This window comes from Somniosus microcephalus, chromosome 20 (assembly GCF_052327205.1).
Source record: "Somniosus microcephalus isolate GS21.2 chromosome 20, FLI_Smic_1.0, whole genome shotgun sequence".
In the NCBI taxonomy this organism is placed as follows: Eukaryota; Metazoa; Chordata; class Chondrichthyes; order Squaliformes; family Somniosidae; genus Somniosus; species Somniosus microcephalus.
In genome coordinates this window covers 62,794,374-62,807,852 of record NC_141006.1, presented here as the reverse complement: position 1 = coordinate 62,807,852, position 13,479 = coordinate 62,794,374, and the positions used below count along the sequence as shown (strand labels likewise).

The window sequence follows — 13,479 nt, the reverse complement described above, 5'->3', positions numbered from 1 at the left end:
TCCTCGGAGCTGCTCCGTCGCCATTACTTTGCCTGCAGTGCGGTGGAAATCCCATTTTATGCGGGTAAACGGGCTTTCCACCGCACTCCTGGCAAAGTAATACCAGCGGTATGGGAAAGGCTCCAAACAATTTCCTGGTCCATGGATCTGATGCAACCTAGGTCACTCATGATCACCTCCTACTGGTCAAGTACAGAGCACCAACGGCAGAGGTCCAGGAGTTGGTCATCTGCCCATCCCTCTCCGACAAGGAGCGACACGGTGAACTTAGACGGCAAGAAAAATAATTGGAGTAAACGGATGGTAAATAAGTAAAATAAAGTGGAATTCATGAAATATACAGAATCAAAGCACATTTCACAATTCAATTTATTCAGAACCAAAAAGCAGATTCATTTTGGTACCTTCATTTGATGTCAAATTAGCACCGGAGCTCTCAAAGGGATCAGTCTCTCTGGAGACTTAATATGCGGGTCAGGAGATATTGAGCAATTTTTTTTGTTGAGTCTTTGTATACTTTACACGAGAGACTTTTTAAAAAAACAAAACAATACTGACATTTCTCAGATGAGGGCAATCGATACTACCAAAGGATTGGAATATTCACATTCTGACCTCTTAGACATTTGATTTTTCACATCTCCAAGGTCACTGTGATGGATGAAGCTGGCGACAAAAAATTAGGTCCTTATCAAAGGATGTACTTTGAAACAACCACACCCCCTATCCCACCAGACTATAATTATCAATTGAAGGAATTAACCAATACTCGCTGACATCACTCATACCCAGTCATATTATGGAATGCTAATAGTGTGGCTCCCATCCACTGAATGTGGCCCATTTTTTACTACCCACTTCATGGTCTTAATCAACATGGCAGACGCAATGGGAAATATCAGTGGCGGTACCTGGACCTTTGCTGTCAATGCCACTTCAACTCTAGAGGCACATAGTGAAACTACCTCCTGGGTAGGTTTTCAGTGGCTGTGGTGGCACTTCCTCCCAAGTCATTTACGCAACAAAAGTGCCTTTAATAGCACTACAGTATTACCATGAAGATCTATTTTAATGATCTAGAGGATACAAAAAAAAGGGGCTGTTCTCTGCAATAATGCTTGCACTGGAAGTCTAATTCAATTCAAATGATGTTGATGCAATTATGAATGGATGTCAGGAAGAAGAGTTATCATTATAAAGCATACGTTCAGCAAAAGCACGGCAGTTAAAGCTCAAGATCATTCAGTGATTTTCCCCCAAAAAACTTTCCTTCCCAAATGCTGTTCATAATTCATTATTTCTCCCAGTTTACTGAATACATTTGCAGAGAGTGCTGTTCAATCTTTGCTTCCATTATCACTTATGACAGCTACTACTCCCACCTCTGCACAATCTCACTAACAATGAAATGATGTCAAAAACAGCTGGAAAGGAAGTCAAGAGATGAAAATTATCTGAATGGATCCTGGCTGTGAGCCTATATATAGAGCAAGCTGGATGAGCTAATATACAGTTCAAAACCATTCAGCAATTGTGATGGGAATACAACACCCAGCCAAAAAAAAAGAGAATATTTATAAAAATTTAATGATACCTAAACCCTGCCTGAAGTTTACTGCCCCAAAACATGTCCCCCCCACCCTTTTTCTGTCAACTCATCTCCCCCAACATTTTGCATGGTGTTGATTACTTGCTGCTCTGCTCACTGTCCATCACCTCAGTCACTGGGGCAGCCGGCCCTGCCCCAAGCTATTTTTTTTTCTTCTTTGCCGAGATTCTTCTTTCGTGAAGTCATTGGGTAGAAAATCGGCTTGGGCAGACCCGCAAATAGGGCAGTATCGCATTGCCTGCCCATTATATACACTGCACGATATTCAAAAGAAGGAAAGAAAGACTTGCATTTATATAGCACCTTTCACAACCACAGGTCATCCCAAAGCACTTTAATGAAGTACTTTTGAAGTGTAGTCACTTTTGCAAATGTAGGAAATGTGGCCGCCAATTTGTGCACAGCAAGCTCCCACATGGAAATTCTTCGACCATGGGCAAAGGGGAAGGCGGTCATCAAAGCTGAGCCCACTGCAGACTCGCAATTTCCCTAAACCAGGGATGCTGAGGCCACACAGTGCACTCCCTGCTACTATCCTGCTGTGTGGCTGCCACACCCATCGGTGATGTGTATTAACTAGACCTCAATCTCAAGGGGGGTAAAGTCCTACTTAAAAAAAACAATTCTACTACGCGGCTACATATTTCGGTTCATGACTTTGGGTACTTAAGGAAGTGGCCCTAGAAATAGTAGATGCATTGCTGATCATCTTCCAAAATTCGCTGGAATCTGGAACAGTACCCATGGATTGGAGGGTAGCTAATGTCACCCCACTATTCAAAAAGGGTGGTAGAGAGAAAGCGGGGAATTACAGACCGGTAAGCCTGACATCGGTAGTGGGGAAAATGCTAGAGTCCATTATAAAGGATGCAATAGCTGAGCACTTAGATAACAGTGACAGGATCGGACAAAGTCAACATGGATTTACAAAAGGTAAATCGTGCTTGACTAATCTACTGGAATTTTTTGAGGATGTAACTGGGAAAATAGAAAAGGGAGAACCAGTAGATGTGGTGTATTTGGACTTTCAAAAGGCTTTCGATAAGGTCCCGCATAAGAGGTTAGCGTGTAAAGTTAAGGCACATGGGATTGGGGGCAAGGTATTGACTTGGATAGAGAACTGGTTGGCGGACAGAAAGCAGAGAGTAGGAATTAACGGGTCTTTTTCCGAGTGGCAGGCAGTGACTAGTGGGGTACCGCAGGGATCAGTCCTTGGACCCCAGCTATTCACAATATACATTAATGATCTAGATAAGGGAACTAGATGTAATATCTCCAAGTTTGCAGATGACACAAAGCTGGATGGGCATGTGTGCTGTGAGGAGGATGCCGAGAAACTCCAGGATGATTTGGACAGGTTGGGTGATTGGGCAGAAGCATGGCAGATGCAATATAACGTGGATAAATGCGAGGTTATCCACTTTGGTGTCAAAAACAGAAAGGCAGACTATTATCTGAATGGCAATAGACTGGGAGAAGGGGGAAGTGCAACGAGACCTGGGTGTCCTTGTGCACCAGTCGCTGAAGGTAAGCATGCAGGTGCAGCAGGCGGTTAAGAAGGCAAATGGTATGTTGGCCTTCATAGCAAAAGGGTTCAAGTACAGGAGCAAGGATGTCCTGCTGCAGTTGTACAGGGCCTTGGTGAGACCACACCTTGAGTACTGTGTGCAGTTTTGGTCACCTTATCTGAGGAAGGATGTTCTTGCCATGGAAGGAGTTCAGTGAAGATTCACAAGGCTGATCCCTGGGATGGCAGGAATGACGTATGAGGAGAGATTGGGTCGAATGGGCTTATACTCGCTGGAGTTTAGAAGAATGAGAGGGGATCTCATCAAAACTTATAAAATTCTGACTTGTCTGGACAAACTAGATGCAGGTAGAATGTTCCCGATGGTCGGAGAGTCCAGAATCAGGGGTCACAGTCTAAGGATAAGGGGTAAGCCATTTAGGACAGAGATGAGGAAGAATTTCTTCACCTAGAGAGTGGTGAACCTGTGGAATTCTCTACCACAGAAGGCAGTTGAGGCCAAGTCTTTAAATATATTCAAGAAGGAGTTAGATATATTTCTTAACGCTAAAGAGATCAAGGGATATGGGGAGAAGGCAGGGACAGGGTACTGAATTTGGATGATCAGCCATGATCGCATTGAATGGCGGAGCAGGCTCGAGGGGCCGAATGGCCTACTCCTGCTCCTATCTTCTATGTTTCTATGACTACTTCTAGTAAGTAAAAGCCAATATTCTAGAAAAGAAATGTGATGATATACCTATTAAAGAGCCCACAACTCCTCCCTTCCCATGGTGGCTCCTACCCAGATATCTGTTAAATTGAGTGATAGAAATGAACCTCCCATTACCACAATAATCAAAAACTGACTGTATTGGGTTTATTTGTTGTTTTCATCAACGACAACTTGTATTTATATAGCGCCTTTAATGCAGTACAACATCCCAAGGCGCTTCACCAGAGCGATTATCAAACAAAATTTGACACTAAGCCACATAAGGAGCTACAGTATTAGGAAAGATTACCAAAAGCTTGGTCAGTAAGTTTTAAAGGAGCATCTTGAAAGGAGAGCAATGTAGAGAGGTGGAGGCGTTTAGGGCCATCAAAATCTTTTGCAGTTTAAAATAAAATCAACTCTTAATTATACATCTTATTTAAAAGTGAACAGAATCAAAAATCAATATGCACATGCAATTTCTGAAAGACAGACATCTTTCTACATCTACAAAGAAATCTTAGCATCTGTTCTTTAAATGATTTTCAATGTGACAAGAGGTCTGGCTCGCAAAGATAATACTGGAGGTGACCTAGCCACCATTTAAGCTTTGTCTTAGAGGTGTCACTTCAGCAAGCTTCAGGACAGCACTAGATTACAATTCCAACTGATGCGTGCTTGAGTGTTACAAGCTGGGTGCCAAGCAAGGATGCAAATCGTCCATTTTTATTCAGAAATGTAGGTGAAGGCCCACAGTGCAAGAAACCACAAAGACTGAAGAGAGAGAAGACAAGGTAAAGCACAATGTGATGATTAGGTGAGGCCAAGCTTAAGGTTTAAACGCGTGTGGATTGTAGGAGGGAAGGAAGGCAAGGAGTCCACAACTTTGAGGTCCTGTGAAAGAATCAGTGTAGAAGACAGGGAAAGGAGTTGACTTTATTAGTGAGGACGCAGGAGGAATAGGAGTATGTACGACGAGGAGTTTGGGAGGAACAAGAGAATTGTGTGCCTCAATGGCCATATTAATGCAAATATTGAGAGAGAGATTGTCTGTCAATCAAGTTTTTTCTTATCCCCTATGCAGGACAGAGGTGTGTTCTCTTTTGATGGGGGTGGATAAACAAATGATCTATAAATTAATAAAACTAGAAGAGGCGCCCTCATATATGGGATCAGTATGCAAGACTATGACAGACTTTATTCACCAGCAAACAGGTTTTAAGCTACACTGTATTGGAGCCAAATGAATTGGGATGTACCAGGTTTACTCTATATTTAAAGCCGGCTTAACTAAATGTCCACCTTTTAAAAAAAAAGGTCCTGAGGGCAGAGTGAAGCTTATCGTTTTAAACATTTCAAAAAGCACTGCGTTGAACAGCGGCAGGCAGACAACTGACTTCACATGTATCCCTTATAAACCAGAAATCCAATCATTTAAAAAAGCAGTGTCGCCATAGTACAAGGTTACAAGACATTATTCCATTTGGAACAAGGCACAACAAGCTCGTTCCATTATTGTGATGAAGTCGTCTTTTAGCCCATTGCCCTCAGCTCTTCAACTGGTTGTCTAAAAAGACTTGCGTTTATCACATCTTCCAAAGCTCTCCACATACAATTATATTGAAGTGCCGTGACTATAAGATGTAAACACAGCACTATTTGGTGTCATTTAAATGCTTTAAATAGACTGCGTTGCAAAGGGTCATACTGCCCCAGCACACGTCTGCTTCAGGAGAATGTTTGCCAAGGCGGGACAACATCTCGAAATTGTAGACTTTTTTTTTTAAAAAGGGGAAAATCTGTTTCTGACTCTTCCAGGAACTCATCCCGCCTGGTAATTCCCAATATCCCCCCAGCCCGACATGTTTTGATTGAAAACAGCTGGAAATGTGGAATGACCCAATATTTACAGTTTCAGTTTGAACCGTGGCGAGGCCAACTATGGGCAGGGAGAAACTGCCGAATCGCAATAAAATCAAGCCGCGTCGACAATGGGGCGGGTTCATTTCCAGTTGCTGTACAACAAGCACAAAAGATTTTTTTTTAATGCCTATTAAAATTGTTAATTAAATTCATTAGCTACCAAACGCGGTGCTGTGAATAGAGCAGACCGGTACAAGATTACGAGTTAAATACATCAGATAACATCGCCCCGATTTAAAAGGGAGAGAACTTCCCCTCCCCCCCAAAAGATCTTGAAATACTCTTGGCACGCCAACACAAAATATACCCTGACGCGGAATAAATCTCCTCACTTACCCGATGGCACAGCACTGCACGCTCTTTTCGGGGCAAGCCAATCACATGATTTAAGAATGCATGTGATTTCCATGCAGTCACTAACGATTCTATTGGGGGAACTCAAAAATTAGTTGGCGCTATTTCGTGTACCATAGCACAGATTTATTGGAGGGTGGAGGAGGAGAGGCGATTGTTTTTACTGAACATTGCGAATCGCTTCTGCCTCAAAGCCATTTAAAAAAAATCTCCACGTCTGTCTTTCTACAAGTGACTTGATAGCAATTACTCTGCTTTGTACCAGTTGGGCCGCTGATAATTGAATTGCAATTCGTTGACTCGCTGTTAAATGAATCCGAGCGGGGAGCCGCTGTTCTGAATTCATGAAACTGACACCAATTCGACTGAAATAAACCAGTTATGCGACTGTCGAAAGAGGGAATCGTTCCTTTCAAAACAGAGGAGAGGGGGATGTCTTCATTTATAGGGAGAGGGGGGAAATAAAGGCGAACACAGCTTCCTAAATCTGACATTATTAACCCTGAATGTAATTCAGGCAAGTTTGACATCAAATTCTTCAAAATAAAACATGTAGTCGACAATTGCTTACCCCAATGATGAAAATGAAACAGCAAGAGAGAAAACAAAATCTTTTTTTTGAGCGGAGAAGATATTGAGTGCAGATTAACTTCGAGAGAAGACAGGAATCCCCTTGTAATTCACACACCTACAGCGCGTCATTCTGTGCAAGGTTTCACAAGTGACACAATGTATCGGTACCAAGACAGCGACTTGGCCGCCACCACTGCTGCACCGGGGGAGGCAGCAGGCTGGCGGGCGAGAATATCCACGACAATTTAAGCCGAGTTCCCTCTCTGGCCACGGAGAGTGTTTGCGTGTATTGTACATCATGCTGTTGCGTGTGCTGAATCCCGAAACGGAGCGTCCTGTGCTGGGATTTGATTTACATATCCGTCGCCACCCCTGCTGTCTGGAAAAAGTGGTGGGCTCCACAACGATGCCCTGTGTATTTGCATTCAGCCAGTGTTGCCAAATACAATGCACGGAGCAAATCCAGACAATGAACGGAACTTGGGATTACAGCACCAGGCACGCACTTCAAATCCGCACACACAACTGTGAGAAATTGGAACGAACAAAAAGCACACCTTGTGAATGTGCATGTAAATAATTTTAAAATAAAATAAACTCGATTTCCGCGCTGTGGGATCTTTGCATTAACCAGTTGTTTTTTTCTTGAGTGTTACCGCTTGTCGAGGGTTATGATATTTAATGGAGACCTTGGATTCTTTCCGCAGATCTGGGGTTGGGGGGGGAGGGCAATTCCTGTAGATATCTCTGAATGGCTGGACCCGTGTGTTCGACGTTTTACAGCAGTAATGGACTGCAGGTGACACGAAACCACAAGTATTAGGGGACCATGAAGAGAAAGATGAAGCCTCAAGCCTCATTGTTAAACTTTCCAAATAGCGACTGTATTTTTGGCAACTTCCCCCCTCCCAAAGATAAAATGCAATTTTACTGAAATACGCAGCTATCACGTTTATGTTTTACGTCTTGGATCAGTGCTTCCTGACTTGGCAGCGCTCTCTATCTATATATTTTATTATTATTATTATATATATATATGGAACTGCAGCCTCCATTGCAGAGATGCAATGCCAATTATAGGTATCTGTGTCGTTAATCTATTCTATGTTTGATTAGAAATAGCACCACACAATTTTCATCAAAGCAGTACTCCCCCTCCATCCCACACTGTCTGCGGGTAATTATATCACATAAAGTACACACAACAGTTCGAAAAGAGCACGTTCATGATTTCACTGGAAGTACCCAATAGAGGAAACCTTCAATCAATTTATAAGGTCACACTGTACAGTGGGACCAGACGATTCCTTCGCACGATGTTTGGCTGGTAGCTCATTCCATAACCTGGAAGTAGTGCTGATGGCTTTTCAAGTCTTGCACTTTCAAAAAAATAAGCAATTCCTTTCCCCAGAAATGATTGTGCTGTGATGACCCATGGATACACCAGGTAACGTTGAAGTAATATAAACATAATTTAACTGTGATGATGTGTCAGTGAAGGAATTTGAGGATTTGAACTCTTTGGTTATGTCTTCCTGAGGTCACCTAGTGAATTACTTTCATTTATCTCACAGTTCTTTATTGACACTGAAGTACACGACATGACTGTATTTTAAATAGGTTTAGGGTACTGATGCTGCCATGTCTTATTCAACAGACCTCTGTTAATATCATCATAATATTTTCATAAGATAGAAAAAATTAAAGCTTCATGCACATTTAAACCTGTCTAATGGGATTATTTCTTGTGACTTTAATAACCTAATAATTATCATCCAAAAAAAAAGTCTCTTTCCTCCTAACTTTCCCACCCCTGCTCCACCACAACATGGACAACAAACATTCCAAGTCAAAACGCGAGCAGAAGGAGCTAACATCAAGACCTATGAAACCCCATTTGGATGATCATTGCATGAATTTGTCTTTTTGCATGTTTCATTGTAGTTCTGAATCCTAATTTAATTCCTATTCAGTCCGACACATTGTCTCCGATATGTTGAAATCTTCAGATGAATTGTTCACTTTTTTTTTCAAAAGGGCCCTTTTTAAAGGAACATTGATATAGAATATATGTATTTAAAATATTTTTGTAAGCATCTTTAGTGCACCAAGTATCACATGACGTAATTTATGAAATGTATATGCAGCAACCACGAAATTGATTTTCCAGCTTTAAGATTTTAATGTTGCACCGATGGAAACCGAGCCAAGCTTCGCTCATAATATTTTATAGGTTTGATTTTCTTAGAAATGAAGGATGTTCTTGAACCTTAAAGTCAGCTCTTAGGGAAAGCTAAAATGTGCAATTTTGTGCCAAATTGTTTAGTCCTGTGTTCTAACTTGAGCAAAAAAAAATTCTAGCTTTATATTCTGAAATGGGAGCTTTAAAAAAGTAGAAAAACCTTAAGTTTCTTCATCTCCAGTTTGTTAGATGCTCAATTTCTTGCACAGGTATAATTCAAGTTAAACCATAATAAACAATGGAGTTACACACACCATCGGATGAAACGAGCTATTAAGATGCTGAGGGTTGCCCATTTTTGGGTGATTGGGTGGGTTGGGGGGGCGGTGGGGTGGGAAAGAGACGATACTATTTTGGACTCCACAGGAAGCACTTGGTTGAGTTTAACATTTGATGCATCTTTTAATGTTTAATGCCTTTGTTACTACAGGGTTATAGCCTATGAAACCCAGGCAGAGAGGACCTGCAGGAAGGAGGGAGGAGGACAGTAGGAGTATGTGTGTGTATGTGTGTGTGTGTGCTAGGCCGATGTAGCAGAGCCTGGTCTCCAATCGTCTTGGATCCCCTTGCCATTGGACCAAGACCTTGCTCTGTCAAGCCCGTGTGGTAGCTGGTGTGCAACGGCCACCCCACGTTAAAAGAATTCACGCACAGGCATCTTCCTCCAGGCTTGTCAACAAGCTCAGTGAGCTAGGACTAAACACCTCCCTATGCAACTGGATCCTGGACTTCCTGTCGGGCAGACCCCAGGTGGTGAAAATAGGCAGTAACACCTCCTCCACACTGATCCTGAACACGGGAGCTCCCCAGGGTTGTGTGCTCAGCCCCCTTCTGTATTCCCTGTTTACTCACGATTACGTGGCCACGCACAACTCCAACTCCATCGTCAAGTTTACTGATGACACTACCATTGTAGGCCTGATCACAGATGGCGACGAGACAGGCTACAGGGAGGAGGTAAGAGCCCTAGGAGAATGGTGCAAGTACAACAACCTCTCCCTCAACATCAGCAAAACAAAGGAGATGATCGTGGACTACAGGAAGTGGCAGGGGGAGGGACACACCCCAATCTACATCGAAGGGGCTGAGGTGGAGAGGGTCAGCAGCTTCAAATTCCTGGGTGTATTCATTACGGAGGACTTAACGTGGTCCCATCACATCGACGTTGTAACCAAGAAGGTATGCCAACGCCTGTTTTTCCTCAGGAGACTGAAGAAATTTGGAATGGCCCCCCAGATTCTCACCAACTTCTACCGGTGCACCATTGAGAGTATCCTGTCCGGCTGCATCACTACCTGGTATGGCAACTGCACCGCCACAGACCGCAAGGCTCTACAGATGGTGGTGAAAGCTGCACAACACACTATAGGAGTTAAACTAACTGCTGTGCAGGATATCTACCCCGAGAGGTGCTGGAGGAAGGCCCTGAGAATCATTAAAGACGCGAGCCACCCCAGCCACAACCTCTTCGCCCTGCTCCCGTCCGGTAAGAGATACCGAAGCATACGGTCTCGTACCAGCAGGTTTCGAAACAGCTACTACCCCCAGGCCATAAGACTCATGAACAAATAATTTATTATTATTTATTACTGTTGTTTTATTTATTATTACTGTATTTCTATTAGTATTTTTATCATTGTTATGCCATATTTATTCCAATGTTGGGAGGACTCGCAAAAATCAACATTTCATTGTGCAGTACACACGTCTGCTGCATATATGACAAATAAAATTGAATTGAATTGAAAAAAATGAAGTTCAGGACCTGGAATGTCAGGACCTTCATGGACAACCCCACCTGTGACAGAGATTGTAGGTCCCGCATTGGACTCATCAGTCACCTGAGAACTCATTTTTAGTGTGGAAGCAAGTCATCCTCGGTTCTGAGGGACTGCCTAAGAAGAATATTTCATAACAACTTGTATTTATACAGCGTCTTTAATGTAGTAAAACACCCCAAGGCACTTCACAGGAGCGACCGAGCAACATAAGGAGACATTTGAACAGGCTTGGTCAAAGAGGTAGGTTTTAAGGAGAGTCTTAAAGGAGGAGATAGAGAAGCGGAGCGGTTTAGGGAGGGTTTTCCATGATTACATAACCCCTAAACTGGCTATTCTTGTAAATACTTTGCTACAATTGTATTGAGTAATATTTTTAAATTATGATTGTTCCTCATGAGACATATATTTCTGGAAAGGCCTGCAAAAAGGCTGACATGTTTGTACACACAATGTGCTGAATTCAAAAATTGTTACGGCCATTTAATTTAAATCATGAGTGCATTAACTGACACAACAGTCACTGCACTTCAAAAGTAATTAACTGTGTGAAAAACTTTGATGTAATAAGGCTATATATAAAAACAAATATTACTAGCGATATCATCATTAGAACTAGAGGACATGAGCGCAAAATTAACAAGCTTCAAGCAGGACGAGATCAAAATGATTTATTTTTTCACGTTGTATTTGCAGAATAGATTCTCAGATAAAGAAGCTAATGCTGCATCCATTTACCTCTCTTTTGAAAAAGATTACTAGGATTCTGCATAAGAACGGGATTGAGCATTGTAAGAATAATTGAGATAATCAAACCCAATGGTTCGCAATATGCTGGCAAATTGGAAATATGATGCCAATGGAAGTCTAAGAATGATAATGCAAGAACGTTAAGGCGTTTATCTTGATTTAATTTTGGAGGGTGCAGAATATTTCCTCAGATGAAATGTATTCGGTGGACACATAATCGAGAAGATTGCAATGGTTTTGTAGCTAAAAGATTTTTTGTCATTCAAGGCTTTCTTGTGTTCACGACTTTAATATAAAATATATCAATTAATGACACCATTGAAAGAACTTTTTGTGAAAACATAATGTGAAAATGTAATGCATCATGCAAGAAAATAAAATCAATAGAATTAAAATGGACTTGTTATCACCATAGAGAACCCAAATAATGAGACCGGAGGAGTACAAACATATCACTGACGGTGCTCCAGTGTTATTTTGTGCTATATGCAAAGTTACAAAGATTCAAAACATTCAACAAAAGTTAATAAAGTAACTGATACTATCAACTTTATAAAATTGGGAATCATTGTAATAGTTCAAGGTCATTAATGAGTTACAGCATGTAACAGCACTTATTTTTTGGTAACTTTTTTTTGTGCTCAGCAAGGCAAGAGTGTCAGTGGTAGGGAACAATTCCTACACTTTTTGCCCCATTGTCGGGTATAGCACAACAGAGGCAGAATAAAGATCCCTGTACTTTTCCCAACAACATACCTCAGACGTAACCTCAGAAAAATATCCCCTCCTACACCAACCACCTTTATGGCTTCTCGAAGTGGGATTGCGAATTTGCAACTGTAATAAGCAATGTTTAGTGTTGAGTGCTTAGTTTTTAAAAGACTGCCCAGCCTCATTTCACATAGGATTTGTGCAGCTGAATGTCAGGAGATTTTCATCCCATTGATCTGGGTTGCATTTGAGTCCAGGCTGGAGAGGTGAATGGGAATTGTGATAACCCTCATCCATGCCTTTGTTACCTCTAGACGTGACTATTCCAATGCGTTCCTGGCTGGCCTCCCTATTTCTACCCTCCGTAAACTTGAGGTCATCCAAAGCTCTGCTGCCCGTGTCCTAACTCGCACCAAGTCCTGCTCACCCATCTCCCCTGTGCTCACTAACCTACATTGGCTCCCAGTTAATCAACACCTTGATTTTAAAATTCTCATCTTTGTTTTCAATCCCTCCATGGCCTCACTCTTCCCTATCTTTGTAATCTCCTCCAGCCCTACAATCCCCCGAGATCTCTGCACTTCACCAATTCTGGTCTCTTGAACATCCCTGATTTTTAATCGCTCCACTATTGGTGGCCGTGTCATCAGCTGCCTAGGTCCTAAGCTCTGCTATTCCCTCTTTAAATCTCTCCGCCTCGCTACCTCTCTTTCCTCCTGTAAGACGCTCCTTAAAACCTACCTCCTTGATCAGGCTTTTGGCCACTTGCCCTAACATCTCCTTATGTGGCTTGGTGTCAAATTTTGTTCTGATAATGCTCCTGTGACGAGCCTTGGGACGTTTTACTACGTTAAAGGCACTATATAAATATAAGTTGTTGTAACTCACCGTTCTACCCAATCCCTTTGCCCTAATTTATCTTCACCTATTATTTAGCCCTGAGAAGATAACAATTTGCAGAATTCGTATCAGCTTAGTTCACTGGTACAATTTTGCCTCTGAGAAAGTTGTGGAGTCAAGCTCCATTACAGGAGCTGAGCACATCATTTTGGCTGACACTTCCATGCAGTACTGAGCGAGTGCTGCATTGTTGGAGGTGCTGTCTTTTCAATGAGATTTTAAACTGAGGCCCTATCTGCCTGTTCAAGTGGATGGACAAGGATCCCATGACACTATTCGAAGAAGAGCAGGAAGTTCTCCTGGTGTCCTGGTCAATATTAATCTCTCAACCAACACCACCAAACAGATTCATTTGTCATTTCTCTCATTTTTTGTTCATGGGACTTTGCTGTCCACAAGTTAGCTGCTGTGCATGCC

At 42.1% G+C, this 13,479-nt stretch overlaps 1 protein-coding gene across 3 annotated transcripts in view; it reads right to left on the bottom strand.

Moving 5' to 3' along the window:
* Positions 1-6,982, bottom strand: part of LOC147103338 (cAMP-dependent protein kinase inhibitor alpha-like) — a 164,881-nt gene extending 157,899 nt beyond the window's left edge. The window contains exon 1 of one of the 3 annotated variants that reach the window (XM_085962821.1): positions 6,680-6,982. The gene's annotated coding sequence lies outside the window, so the exon portion shown is untranslated. The remainder of the gene's footprint in view (positions 1-6,679) is intronic. The other 2 variants (XM_085962820.1, XM_085962819.1) reach the window with 2 other exon arrangements.
* Positions 6,983-13,479: the final 6,497 nt, after the last annotated feature.